We start from the raw sequence: 15,186 nt of genomic DNA, 5'->3' as shown, positions 1-15,186 counted from the left end.
CTGATTAGCCAGAAAAGTTCGATGAGTCATTTCAAAGCAATTTGTTCAGAGTACTGGAAGCAGTTACATTATATTGTAAATTATTAACCTGTAGCTGTTTTCCTAAAAACAAAAATGTATTGAATATTTATTTATACAGTGTATAGTTAGTCTACCATTTGTAGGCATGCATATACTGCGTATACTTAGTGTATATTTAGGCACTATATTTATATAATCTATAAAGTCTATAATTATATATGTGTATAAAGTGTATTCTTAGAACTGGTGAATAACTTTCAACCATCGACCCATTGAACAAATGTAGGCACCAGAAACACCAGTAAGAGACTCATTTCTAGTGACTTACAGAGCATCATATAGGAAAACACAGTATCACATAGGACCAACCTCTGAGGGGCGGAAAGAATTTAATTTCAGATGCAGTAATCTCTGATTTCAGTTACTGTGTTTGGCATCATGGAAGCTCTAAATGGTTGAATGAAATGGGATGGTTTGGTTGTTCTATTTTGGGGTATAAGAGTGTTCAAAACAGGTTTCTACAGAACACATGTTGCTGATTTTATTTTTCTTTTAATATATAGCACATGACCCTATTTTGTTCATCTGTCATGGAAAGGTAGATGTTAGATGTTTTCACTTTCTTCAAAACATTTCAGAGGTCTAATCAACCAGACAGGCAAGACAGTTTTTAAAATACTTGTGGCATCTAACGTAAGAGGGATTATAGGACAATGGAGAACACAGAAGGAAGCGAAGGAAAGGGAGCAAATGTTGAGCCAGTACATGCATAGGAAGCTCTTCTACCTAATGTGACTGAGTGTCTCTTGTTTACAACTCTGTTGTGTTGCAAACAGAAGGAGATAAAATTCAGCAATAGTTTAAGCCCTGTCATCATTTCAAGAGGCTACGTTAATAGGATCAAAATACACTTCCTGGACTTACGAACTCCTCCTTACTTCCAAAGGAAGTCTGGCTATGCGAGAAGTCTGGTACAGTCACAAATTATAGCTTAAATTCTCTCATAAAATCTGTCTTTACTCTCCTTTCCCCACTGAGATGATATTCACATTTTACATTCCTGAACCTCAGCTGTCCTGCATGAACATGGATCAGGATCTATGTGAGGAAAATGATCTAGATTTGAATTGAAACAGTGAAAACTAACAGCAAAAAGTACATAGCAATGAACTTTGGCTATTCTTTTAAAATTCAAGAGACAGAGGGTGAGTATTCCCTAACTGAAGGCAAAGCAATAAAGAAACAAATTAGTAAGCACAGTAGTCAGGGGAACAATAAATATATCCAGTAAGTCAGATACAGTGCATATGTGTCTGATAATTTAACACCATGAAAGGGGATTACAAATCTGCAGTGGTGCAGTGAAACACTAAGTTCTGAAGAGATTTAGTGCAAGCAACACAAGGTAGCTTTAACAGTTGACAAAAGATAACAAAGAAAAATCACAGCGTGTCACAGATTTCATAATACTAAAAGACATAAGGCCATATGGAATCTAAACATGTAGACATTGCATCACTCTCAGTGTTGGCTTAATCTCTACCCTTTCAAGCAGCTGTTTGGCTGGCAGATACGAAAAAAAATTTCATTAAGGACAGGCTATCTCAAAAAAAGAAAAAGCTTTAAAGTAAGCTTTGACAATTTGAAAAATCAATTCATGTGCCTAGATTCATACTTTAAAGAAATATAAATCCATAACCTAATCTATTACAAAGTAGGATAAGAAATAAATCAAGTGTTTTTGATAGTCCCCTGAACTACTTTAATGCTGATCTCTGGTGAAGAGCTGGATTATTATCGAAATGTGAATCTCACACAGATTAATATTTTATACCTCTATGAGTAGCATCTCAGGCTAGGACTGAGACAAATGACCTAGAAATAAAATCATAAGATGTCCTAAAAAGTATTAGCTATTGCTAACCTGGTTTCATTAACCACTTCTGCCCTTTTTCTATTAAAATCGGAGATCTGAAAGACCACTGTTTTCCATTCTATCACGGGAAAAAAGAATAAAAAAGGAAACAACAAGTAAAGGTAGTTTGGTAAATCAAGTAACAGCAGCAAACACAGACAGTACTAACATTTATCACAGATAATAGTTATATTTACCAAATAACTTCTCAAAAAGTTTGTTGATGAAAGGGCACATGCATATATTTTCTATCAAGAGTTCCCATAATATTCAGTGAATGTTCTTAAATGATTCTGATTACAATTTTCTAAATTCCAAAATGTTCTCTCACCTACCTGATCTTTGTCAAGGAAAACAAACAAACATGAAAACCAACCTCCCAGACTTTAACACATTGGCAATAAAGCTTTGTAAGAACAAAGTTATTTAAATGGCATTATCTGCTATTTGTCTTATTCTATATTGCCATTTTTTCCCCACTGAGTGCTAATAAGTGCTTGCTGTTGAAGAGGTTTACATTTAAAATCTGTCACTTCTATCCAGAAGTAGCACCTACAGGGAACTGTCAAATAGATTGTTATTCTCCTCTGTAGTACCAGCAAATCTGTCTCAGATCATTTACATACAGAGATAGTTATAGGCATTCATCATTTCATTATACTGACTGCCTCACTATTCTAATTTATAATGCCTCTTTAATGAGCCTCAAAAAATACAATATCCCTTGATTTATGGCTGCTTAACTGAAAAATTATACAGATTGACAAAGCTCATCATAAAGCATTTTTTGTGTTCCCACTACCTTGCACTTGAAATTTAACAAGGATTCTTGACTTAATCTCATTATTTTTTTATTTGCCAAAAGAAATTACCAAATTTTAACACACTAGACTTCAGAGTCACTGCTGTTTTAAGAAGTACACCTTCAGTTCAATGAAAGAGCAGTACAGAATTTGACAAATGAAAACCGATCAGTTTTTGTCAAAGAAATAAATGTATTGGACAATCTGTTTCAATATTATTATATGTCAATTGCTATATACTTCCTAACTTACCGTGTGGAATACTGCTGTACCAGTCATACACAAGTGACTCATAAATGAGCCGATTTACATGTTCAAGTAAATTGAGCTATGCTTTATTGTACAAACTTCAATTATTTCATACACATGAAATAATTTCATACAAATGGTTACCACCGAAAAACAGCTCCACCATTAGAAGTATGTTGAAGTATTACAAACATACCTAAAACACCAAACTGAAAGCTGAGAACAAGAGGCATTCACTTGGCTGCACTCAGGCGTTACATGAATTCTGTTCCTCCAGCCACATCTCCATGTGTTTGTAAATAATATCAGCGTTCCGCTGGGAGCACTGGGTTTTGATGACTCAAGCTCAAAAGGTTTGCAGTGTTCATCACAGCCGTTAGAAGCAAGAATTTTCACTAAGCATGAGGAAACATAGGATACTTTGTTTCTGACAAACTTTCAGTATGTAAGGAAGCGTTAAGCTGTCTGAAGCTTCTCCCATAACAGAGCTAACTATAACTTTTTACTCCCTCGTCCAATATAGTTTGTATTTACACTATAGACAGTCAGTACACGACTCCATCTCCTCTGCTCAGCCATTCATTTCCATATAAGTTTTAGAAACATAGTATTAAGACCTTTCCCCCTCTTTCAAAACGCCACCCCTTCCAGAGGGTTCAAATGCAGTGAGTGCAGATATAAACAAATGAGCACTAACATAACCTCACACTGCCTGATCTCATAAGCATCACTTCTTATTTCCAAATCATGAAGCCAGGCTAAAAAGACTATCCATTCAATGCAGTAGAAATGTACAGAGATTTAAGCAACAGATGGCAAGCTACAATCCCCTAGATCCCTGCAAAAAGTCAACTTTAAGCCAAAAATCATACAAAACAACTTATGATACTACTGCATATTTAAAAGCCTTTTCAGAAGATGCAGATATATTATAATAGGACAGAAAATAAAATGCAGAAATTACACTGATGTGTTTGACTCTGACACTGTTAAATACATGATACAATAAAAATTCTCATTTTCTAATTTTGGTCCCATATTTTAGCGCCTTTGCACTGAATATTCCAGTTAACGTCAATGTCTGAATTTCAATTACTTCAAGGAGTCAGACTTCCAAAAAACATAGGTATATTATCCCCTTATCAACACACTCTATTTTTATCATCTAGGAGAATTCGCATGTCTACACTACACATTTCAACCATATAAAATGACAGCCTATCAAATAAGCCAGTGAGACATTCTCTTTTTTTTTTTCCTTAAATCAGTTAATAAATCACAAAACCTCCATGGTGTTATTTTGTATGTGAAATTTAGAAGTCTGAAGCCAGAAAACTAGTATGCCTACCCAAATGCCTGTTACAAATAACTGAAGACCCAAATTTATACACCTGGATACTTTGTGAATTCAAAATACCTCAAAATATCCATTTATGCCCATAATAATGAGGAGGTTTATATCTCAGCTTGTAGTACTGTGATAGAATCCAATTTAAAAATACATTCAATATTTACTCATCACACAGATTCTTAGACTGTCATTCTGTCTCAGAATTATCTTTCTGTGTCCCGTGATATCAACTGTGAGGCACATAACCAGGAGTAACAACGAACAACAAGCGTATGCTATGTCTGTTAGTTTTGATGCTGTAAAGGTGTGCTATCTAATAATATTTATTTAAAAGCAGATGAGATAATGCCATTAGTCTTAGTGACACAGGGAGAAGGTGACAAGAACAAAGTAAATAGAGCTATGCCTATAGCCCCTTCCTGCTGCAACTCTATTTCTTGCTTTTCTTGCCTTATCACTTCACTGTTACATCTCCCATTGTGTACAGTTAGTTACCACTTCTGAAAACTGGCTAACAGTGTCTGTGACTCTTGATTTTCCTTTCTCAATTTGAATTTCAGAAAAGACAGTGGGGGAACATCTGTCAGAAGATGTTTTAAGTCTTCACATTGTTCTTTCTTATGTGTACACTTAAATATATGGCAGTGTTTCTCTGGTAGAATACTAGATCAGAGATTTTCCTTGTAGAGTACTGAACTACCACAAACCCAGCAAAATTTTATACAATGTGTTTCACACTGATTGAGCCTACTTACAGGAAGGTGGTGCTGTATGTGGATTCAGTACTTCAATCAGTGTAGTCTGCACATCGGAAGAAAATCCAGAGTGTTCTGTTCATGTGATTAATTTTCTGTCTTTCTGTAGATACACCTAGGAAATAACCGGTACAGAGTAAGTACAAATAAATATAGAAAATAACATAAACCAGATTATTAGAAATTAAAAAATAACACATTGAGCGACAATTTACTGCAAAGTCCGTATGTTTATTCATCAATATGCAATTACCACATTACAGAAGATAAAAGTTTAAATTTTGTCTTTGTTTAATCCTGTAGTACCCAAGTGATTCTGGAGTTCTTCAGTCTCACGGCTGGCAAGAAGAATCAAACAGCTGTTATCATTACACCTAAACAGCCATCTGGTGGCCTGAGAGGAGAAACATAATGACCACAGAGGGAACTGGTCCAGCCTTCCAAAACAGCACAACCAAGTTGCCATTCAGCATGTCAAACAACTGTATTATATAGAACACATGAAATAAATAGTCATGTTTATTTTAACAGTAGAGTTAACTCATAACTTTTATTTGGTCTTTCAGCAGAAACAGAAGCAGCAGCTTCTATTCTGTCTCCTGGTTCCTATTTACATACTTGGCAGAATTCTACAGAAAGTGACTTAAGAAGCGATAGGAATAAGGCATAAAGAGGGCCTGTTTATACGTCTTGGTATTTCTTATAGGAAGCAGTGTTCAGCTGTATCTTGCTTCACATCTAAACCAGTACTGACAAGTGCCAGTGCAATCTCTCTTTAAATAGCTGAAGTCGAAGCTGGACTACCCTCCAGATAAAAAAACCTACCCCAGGGAGTTAACCATTCTTATTTTTCAAAGACCTTTTTCTTACCTCTTGCATCTAGGTTCTGCTGCAAATTAAACACTGCTACTTGTCGTATCTAAACCAGAAAGAGCAAATAGTTTACACTGATCTCCTTTCACAACTATTTTATATATACCTATCCTCATTCTTCTCGTTTCCTAGGTTAAATAAACCTGGTTCTAAGTTTTCTTTTAATGCCTGTAACAATTTCATGAGCTACTAACAGCTAGGTACATTGTACTGTTTGTCCTTTTTGAAAACCTAGACAATGTGAGCCTACAAATCCTTTCACTGGGTGTTTTACACATTCCACTCCTGAAGATCTGTGGTGAAAGAGCTCTAGTGGATCTTGTTTTAGCAGTTTCAGATATTGTATCTCTTGTGCCTCTGCCACAGACTATCAGCCCAGTAAATGGGTAGGCAGAAATTAGTATGCCATGCCTCAAATTCATAAAGGGTGATAGAGGCATGAAATGTTTTCAGATTTGCCAAAGGACATCTGCCAGGCATTTTAATACTTCTTGAGCTCTGGTACTGCTGATATGAAGGGACAGTAAACACTTATGTAGGAGAGCAAAAAGTCTGGAACCAGCTACACATGTAACAGTATGGCATGGTGAATATACTGTCCCCATATTCTTTGCTGAAGCATTAGAGGGAATTCTCCATCTTGTACTTATGCAGTTAATTACCCTTACTTAGTGCCTGTGCTTGTTCTTATCAAACTGTACATCTGTTATTTTCCATCATTTCTGGAATTGTGATTAGTTTGAACTTGAGTCCTATCTTATACTAATATGACTGCAGCAAGAGTAGGATCTACTCTATTACCAAACTACCAACAAAGTTCTGGAACAACCTCATATCCAGTACAGACTTTTATGGGATTACACTCCTCCCCCCCGCCTTCCCGCGGTTACTGGTGAAAGGAGTGATTGTGAATAAATAAAAAACTTTTCTTTTTCCAAAAAAAACCTTGTGTACTAACTTTAGACCAGTCTTATCTAGACCACAGCTCCCTAGAATGCTTAAGAGAATGCTATGTGAGATTATCAAAACTGCAGTTTACTGAATTCAAGTTATAGCATATCTCGTCTATCCCTTAAGGCTTGCTGCAATATTTTCAAAAGAGATACGGTAAATCTGGCTTGTTCCCTACCAATCTATGCTAGCTGTTCATTCTCATCATCTCTTAGAGATGCTTAGAGAGAACAGTTTGATAATTTAAGATCCCTCACAGAAATTCAGTTAAGAGAACTATCTACCATTCTTTGGATATTTCTTCAGGTCTTTCTGTCAGCCCCTTTTTAAGCTTTTGAAATTTCACCATCTTTAAGTTCTCAAATATGTTGTTACTATACATCGTGTAAAGATTTGGTTTTTCCATGCATGCGTATCTTCCAGCTTTATAAATCACACCAACAACAGTCTCTGCACAAAATCAAGATCTGAAGAAAGACAGTTTTTTGTTTCTAGTTGAGATAGCCTTGCAGTTAAATAATTTGGACTCATTTCTCTAAGGCATGACTCTCTGTGCAATTAATTTGTTTTAATAGCTAAAGTCATTGCATTCTAACGTATCACTCATCCTAGATTCTAATACTGGCCCCTGAATTTTCTACCACTTTCTATAGACCACTTACCTCTCGCAAAGAGGCTAACAGAGTACGATACAGGTAATTAACTGTTTACGTTTAATTTTTAAGGTTTTATGCAATTATACATGGATTTGTCCTACCATTTCCTCTCATCTCTGAGTTAAGATTCTTCTGAGTAACAGTATTTTTGTTTCACTTGCAGTAATTTTCATGTACAGAATGGGTTTTCCAGTTCTTTCTGTACATTTAAAAAAGAAAATGTTGTTTTATATTTTTAACTACACGATTTTCAAAATGGATGCTCCTGTTTCGGGACATCTACATTACATTACTGTGTCAAGCTCTTCAGAGAGAGGTGTATTCATCAGATTACCAGAAGTGTTTTACTTAAAGGAAAGAACATCAAAGACAAAACCAGTTGAATCTAAGACTACTGGGTGCAAGTGCCTCATTTCCCCAGGTTCATCTGTGCCAACTCACAGGGGAGATAAAAGAGGCAGGTGTCAGTTAACCACATGTGTACATGTGTGTGCAAAGACCTCCCTGACATAGCCTATCCCTCACTTGAACCTTCAATGAACTGATTAATAGAGTGTCACATTGTTTGGTGTTCCTCCACCCTGCCACAGAAACTGGCAAAGGATGTGGGCATTGATCTGGCTACCTCTTGTCTAAATTAAGGAACTAGATGTTCATAGCAACAAATTATTTTATATGCTTTTTTCCCCTGTATTTTTTCAGCTTCTCTGCTACTCTAGCTCAGTTTTGCCCTTCTTTTTCCTTCTAGGCACTTGGTCCTCTCTGGTCTATCAACTTAATTTGCTTTCTTTAACATTGGGATGGAACTTAGGGACTATAACTTTCCACAAACCTTAGTATGTACTGCACACTTCTAATACAGGATTATGAGCAAAATTATAGCTCACTGCATAAGGAAAGTTTAACACAAGAAGGTAAGTCTAAAACGAATGCACTGAAGTCCTCTTCCCCTCCCTGCATGCAGCCTTCTTCTTAAACAAGGGCTTGGGAGAGTAGTCTCTTTGTCATATAAAAACAATAAGTAATATCAGCTCTCCCTAGTGAGAAGACTATGTTAACAACTGTATCTCATTTTAAGTACTAGATTAATTTTTTTCATAAGACTTTCTTTGGCTTCTCTACTCTTTAATACCCCACCCTTAACATATAAAATGACCTTAAGAAAAGCAGTTCAGCCCTGTAATTCTACTACCTCCATGATAATAGCATCCCAGAAAAGGAATATCTATCAAAATAGTGTTAGAAAATTATCTATCCAGTCTCCTTTTCTACTTTATTTTTCTTATCTTCCAGCAACACATGCCTGGGCTTCTACCCAACATCCCTCACAAAGCTCACAGATAAATAAAATAAAATAAATAAATACTTTTTAAAAAAAACAAACAAAAACAAAAATCCCACCCAAAACCCCCCACCCCTTTTCCTTTTCCAAGGATAGGCTTTTTCAAACTCTCTTTTACTTCTCTTTCCATGACAACATGGTAACCTGCCTAGCAACCTTAACCATTTCCTAAAACCTTCCAGTGAGGAAGCTGAAGGCTCACCTTCATCGGCTGAATTTTGCTGCAGGGCCTCCCTCAGCCTGGCTACTCTTCCCACCGACCGCGGCGGCTGGCGCCACACGGGCCCTCACAAACTTCTCCGTCCTTATGCACAATTTATGCCTAACCACAGGCTGCCGCTCTTCAACTACGCAGTTTAAGGCTGAAAAATTTTTTTTAAGGGACCAAAAGAACAGTTCCAGGGCCTACAAAACACTTCTGAAAACATCCCTACTTCTTGAGAGAGCCTACACCTCAGCAAGAGAAAAAATCATGAAGGGCACAAAGAGCAGCGGACGCTCCCAGCCTCAGCGGCACTCACTGCGTGACAATTAACTCCGCGCGCAGGGCAACCGGGCCAAGCCTTCTTCACACGACTCGCAGGGCGGGTGGCCGCCATGTGCCGGCAGGGAGGCAGCGGCAGCGCTCCCGCCCGAGGCTACCCGCCGCCCCCGCTATATTGGCGGGCTCCTGGTCCTGCCAGAAGCGCCGCGGCCGGTGCTGAGGGGCCGGGGCCGGTTCCGCACGGCTGTGAGCGCGGTACTCGGCGGGGTGGGGCACGCCGGCTCGGCTCTGTGCCTGCGCCCTGCCGGCAGCGGCTGCGGGCGGCACACAGGCAGCTGCCGGCAGGTGCGCGGGGCGGTGGCGGCGCCCGACGGGGTTGCCTGAAGCTGCACGGAGGCGGCTACAGGGACGCTGCCGCCACTGCTTGGCGGGGGGGGCTAGCGGTAAGCAATCGGGCAGAAAGCTGAGGTACTCCATGCCTTTTTTCCCCTCGGTTTCCACGGCTAAGGCTTCTCCTCAAGCATCCCGGGTCCCTGAGCCTCCTAAAACAGTCTGTGGGCATGAAGCAGCACCCATAGGAGAAGGAGGAGTGGATTGCTTAACCCACTTGGATGTATGCAAGTCCATGGACCCAGGTGGGAGGCATCCTCAGAGGTTTCTGTGGAGCTGGTGGATGTCACTGCGAGGCTGCTGCATGCCCTTTTTGAAATGTTTGTGATGAAAGCTGCTGCTGTCACGCTCCTTTTCAAGCCAAGCAGAAAGCAGGGATCCAGGGAACTGCATGGTCAGCCTTAACGAGTCCACAGAAAGGTAGTGGCCAAGATCTTAGAAGCCATTTCTGGCCCACACTGCAAGCACAGGCAGATCACACCTGAGCAACCTCATTGCTCTCTACTGTGGGGTGACTGGCACCTGTGGATGTGGGGAAGGCAGTGGATGTTGTGCATCTTCATTCTACCAAGGCACAGTCTCCTTATCACTAAACTGGTGAGAAACAGGCTAGACAAGTGGATTAAAAGGCGGATGGAAAATTGGCTGGACTACTAAGGCTCAGAGAGTTGTGGTGAGTGGTGCAAAGTCCAGTTGGTGCCCAGTAGTTTCATGTCTTCATTAACAACCTGGATGACAGCACTCTCAGCAAGCCTGCGGATGACACTGAATTGGAGGAGGCAGTCAATACACTGGGTGGTGGGGCTGCTAGTTAGAGAGACCTGAACAGGCGAGATTAATGGGCTGACCAGAAGCTCATGGAGTGCAGGAAGAGCAAGTGTGAGGCCTTGCATCTGGGATGGAAACGCTCTATGCAGCAAGGCGGGGGCAGGCTGAGGGCCAGCTGGCAAGCTGCTTTGCAAAGAAGGCCCTATGGGCCTGGTGGACAAGCTAAACATGAGCCAGCGGTTGTTCATGTGTAGTGTAGGCCAACTGCGTCCTGGTATGTATTACTAACAGTGTAGGCAGCATATCCAAAAAAGTGATCCTTCCCCTCTGCTTGGTACTTTTAAGACCACATCTGGAGCAGTATGCCCAGTTTTGGGCTCCCTGGTACATGAAGGATATCAACATACTGAGTGACTCCAGCAGAAGGCCAACAAGGTGGTCAGGGGACTGAAAAGCATGGTATACAAGGAGAAGCTGAGAGAACAAGGCCTGTTCAGCTTGTAGAAGAGAAAGCTAAGGTGAGACCTTATTGCTCTGTACAACTGCTTCATCAGAAAATAGAGAGATGGTGCCAGATTCCCATCAGAGGTGCACAGCGATAGGACAAGAGGTAACAGACGAAAACATGAGAAGTTTCAATTACATGCTCAGGGTGGGGCAGGGGGGAAGCAGAATTAGCATAATGGTGGTTAAATTTGGCAACAGGTTGCCCAGAGAGGTTGTGGAATCCATTCTGGGGATGTTCAAGGCTCAACTTGACACAGCCGAGACCATCCTGATGTCATTACACCTGTTTTGATGTTGGACTGGACACCTCTGGATGTCCCTTCTAACCTAAATAATAATTCTGTGATAAAACCTAAAATAAGAGTAAATATTTATTGAGAGAGTTTTTTAACATTTAAAAAATGTTTAAAAATAAATTCTAGAACACTATACCGTTTGCATATGGCTATTTATCATATATTTTAAATATATGCAAAGCTAAATTTCTTTTCAAATAGATATTATATCTGAAACAGGCACATGCAGTGTATGGATGAACGGTGTTTTGCAAAAAGCAGATGCAAAGTATAAGAAACTTTTTGTCATTTAAAGTTTGAGAATGGTTGCTATATATTGCCTAGCACAGTGCTAAAAAAAATTGCTTAGATTACTTAGTAACATCTTCTTTAAAGGTTTCTCACAATTTTTTCTATTATTTTTCATGCAGATAATTAAGGCAACCTTCAGACAGATTTCGTTTGGTTATGGATATATCATTTACAGTGTGACACATTTTTAGAGTTTTATATAAATGAGATTATCATATTTATTGTTGCTATCATTTTCGCCTTTTAAAATAAGAAAGACATGATTTCATTTTCTACAAGTATAAATACAACTCTCTCATACAGTGTATGTAACATGGCCTATGTAGAAAAATTATGTCCAATTACTATCTTAAAAATATGAAGCTCATTTCCAGTAAGGTCTCTGAGAAAATTACTGCATGAAACTGCAAAAAATGGTTGTTGTAAGATGAAAAATAGTGTATAAGCTTGCTGTTTGAAAGTATCAAACTACTTTATTTACAAAAAATCTAATCATAAGTCTTTACTGCTGCATAACTAAATGTCACACTTTCTGAAAACGTGGCTTTGATAGCAAGAAGGTTTAAAAACTTGACTCTGAAATTACCAAAAGAAAGAAAGAAATTGCACTAGATTTGATACTTATATTATACGTGGTCTGTGGAAGCCTCCATACCTCACATGTGGATACTATGAAAATATTACATAGATAATTCTCTAAACAATATGTATGTTGTAAGTTGTTATGAAGCCATAAAGAGTTCATGATGCAATTCGTGCTGCCTAGGAAGGGAGAGTTAGTTAGAGCAACAGCAATTTAATCAATATCTTATTATAAGCATGGTATGAGGAAAGAATGTGGGAATAAGGCTTGCTACCCAACACCCAGAGAAGTTTTAACAATACTTACTTGTAAACACTTAGAACTTACTAAAGCTAAAAATGTTTCTCTAAATTGATTCTTTTATGAAAAAAGAAGGAAAGTTTCTAGCCATTTCTTTCCCTTGTAAACTGGAGTTTTTTAATAAAAATCCAGATATGACTGAATGAACCCAGAATGGTCTATCTACTGTGAGCAAAATATTGCAAGTACTGTGCTCTCAGATGGATTTTAGCTACTGAACCTATAAGGTACATTAATATGAAATGAAACAAAATGAAATTTTTTAAAAGTTCTTATTTGGAAGTTGCAAAGAAGATAGAAAACAGCAACTTAAAATATACTTGAATCTAATAGCACCTTAAAGTTATGAAATAAGACTTTGCTTTATCTAACTTTAAAATTTGGTCTGATTTTTACCATGTGTAGTCTTTAATATTCAAGAAGTTTCAAGCAGCTCTGACAGAAGAATATATGCCTATGTATATAGCAAAAAAGTAGTACTGCAAATGATGATAACAAAGGATTTTTTTTAGGTACCACTGTCTATAAAAACTGGTTAAATGTGTAGCTTTCATGTTTTAATGTGTCAGCTGAACGTGATCTGCACTTTTATTATATCTGAGCTGTGCAACCACTTTAAGACAGTAATGCTGTGCTTCACTATCTTTTCCTCTGAAAATTGAGTGGATTAATTATAGCCAAGATACCAAATATAAACATCCCAATCTCACTAGAGCTACAATTATTTTATCTTTATTATCCAAGACCTTTACATATGAGCAACAGCACATCATGATTTAGTCCACCGAGAGTGACAGGCCACTTTTTATGATTTGACAGGATGTCACTGTAGTAGGTATGCTGCCTATTTAATGTCTCTAGAAAGTCTCTTATGGCCTTCACTAACATATAAAAATAACTTTTATCGTCTTCTTGCATGAGTACTGATGACAAAACGTAATGTTAGTACAAGAGAGAAAATGTCTAATGGTAGTTTCTCTAGTAAAACATTTTTCTTCAGAGATTTAATTTATAAAGTTTCATCTTGCATGAATTATATTCAGTGCTTCAAAGAACATAGTAACCTTTCAGTATTTCAATGGTCCTCTTTTGGTGTACTGTGCAAACCCTCAGAAGTGACATATTGTCAAACTGTCAAGAATCTACTTGATGCATGTCAAAGCTTCGCTATTCAGAACTAGTGAACCCAGACACCTGAGCAGTAAAAAAAACATAGTGAATTTTTACTCCGTACCTTCGCTATAATGTATCCATGTATGACTACCTCAGCAAAGTAGTAATAGCTCTTGGCAAACAGCATTCATCTGGGCTGAAAAGCTGTCAGCAGCAATATGGTAGATGTCAATTAGAATAAAGTATGAGATGCAAACACATTTGCCAATTACATGCATTAGACCTCATAATGACTGATGTCACAAATGTAGTTTGGTGATAAATTATCTTAAGGACAGTAATTATATTTTTCCATCAGTTGAATGTACCTATTTTGAAGTTACAAAACGAGATCCACAGAAAAAGTCTTCCTTTAGACAACAGAAAGAACAGGAATGTCATCGGCAAGGTTTCTCACTGCTTGTTTTTTTCCAGATAGACGCAGCTTGGAATTCTAAGAAAAATAAATATTATTCATTTCTTTAATTATATACTATTTGCAAGGAAAATAAAAAGAAGCACACTGACAATTTTAGAAGACAATTTTGAAGTGTGTTGAAGAGATGGTGGCAACTTAGACTGGAGAACAAGTAATTATTCTAAAATAGGGATTACCAAAAGAATTGCATTACTCCAAATAAGGAAAAAAGGGACTGGATCATTTAAAATGGGGAGGATGGCATGCAAGATAGCGTAAGAAGAAACCAGAGCAGTGATAAAGACAGTGACAGGCACATGGAAAGCCACCTGGCAGTATATTCAGTATTGGCAATTTTTAGATCAAGATTTAGATGAAGATGGGGAGTTTGACTTGATGATCATTATGGGTCCCTTCCTACCCAAGATCTTCTATGATTCTATGATTTAGTATTCTCCTAAATGTTCATGTTTAAATGCTAATAACAACACCTTAGTTCAAAGAGAACTCAGAGAGATTCTATAACCTATGTTATCAAGATGATCAGAACTATACTTTTTGGCCTAAGTGTGTGCGTGTATATATATTAAAAAAAAAAATTAAAATACCATGCAATAAAATTATAGAAGGCTGTTAAAAGGTTTCTGTCATGAATATAAGAAGTGTGAAGCTTAAAGTAAGGACAAAATATATGCTTCTCACCCTTTGGCCAACAAAATTGATACTGTAAGTGATAGAGATATACTGGTCAAAAGAAAGCAAAACTGTACAAGTTCAAAAGAACTAATTCCTTCCTTATACTGTTTATGAATAAAGAGGGTAAGCAACTAATTTTCACACTCAGATCTTCTACCATTTCATTAATCTGAATATACCCCAAAATTTCAAAAACTACTAGCTTCCATTGGCAGCAAAGAACACTCTTGGAGGACGCATGGCAACATGTAGGCTGAACAGGCAAAATAAAAGATTAGGAGTAGAGCACAGAAAGTAAGCATGACGGGTCATTTGGGTCACTTACTTATATTCATGGAACTTTCTCATAAATTTTCTTTGGGGGTGCCTTTGACAAGGCATTCCC

The 15,186-nt window shown here is 37.9% G+C and overlaps 1 long non-coding RNA gene across 1 annotated transcript in view; it reads right to left on the bottom strand.

Annotated features, from left to right (window-relative positions):
- The window catches only part of LOC142056938 (uncharacterized), a 543,236-nt gene that overhangs the window by 479,768 nt on the left and 48,282 nt on the right, over positions 1-15,186 (bottom strand). The window contains exon 2 of the long non-coding RNA XR_012660487.1: positions 5,095-5,209. This is a non-coding gene — a long non-coding RNA (uncharacterized LOC142056938). The remainder of the gene's footprint in view (positions 1-5,094; positions 5,210-15,186) is intronic.

The sequence above is a fragment of the Phalacrocorax aristotelis genome, chromosome 4 (assembly GCF_949628215.1).
Source record: "Phalacrocorax aristotelis chromosome 4, bGulAri2.1, whole genome shotgun sequence".
Classification (NCBI taxonomy): Eukaryota; Metazoa; Chordata; class Aves; order Suliformes; family Phalacrocoracidae; genus Phalacrocorax; species Phalacrocorax aristotelis.
This window is presented reverse-complemented; position numbering and strand designations above follow the sequence as displayed.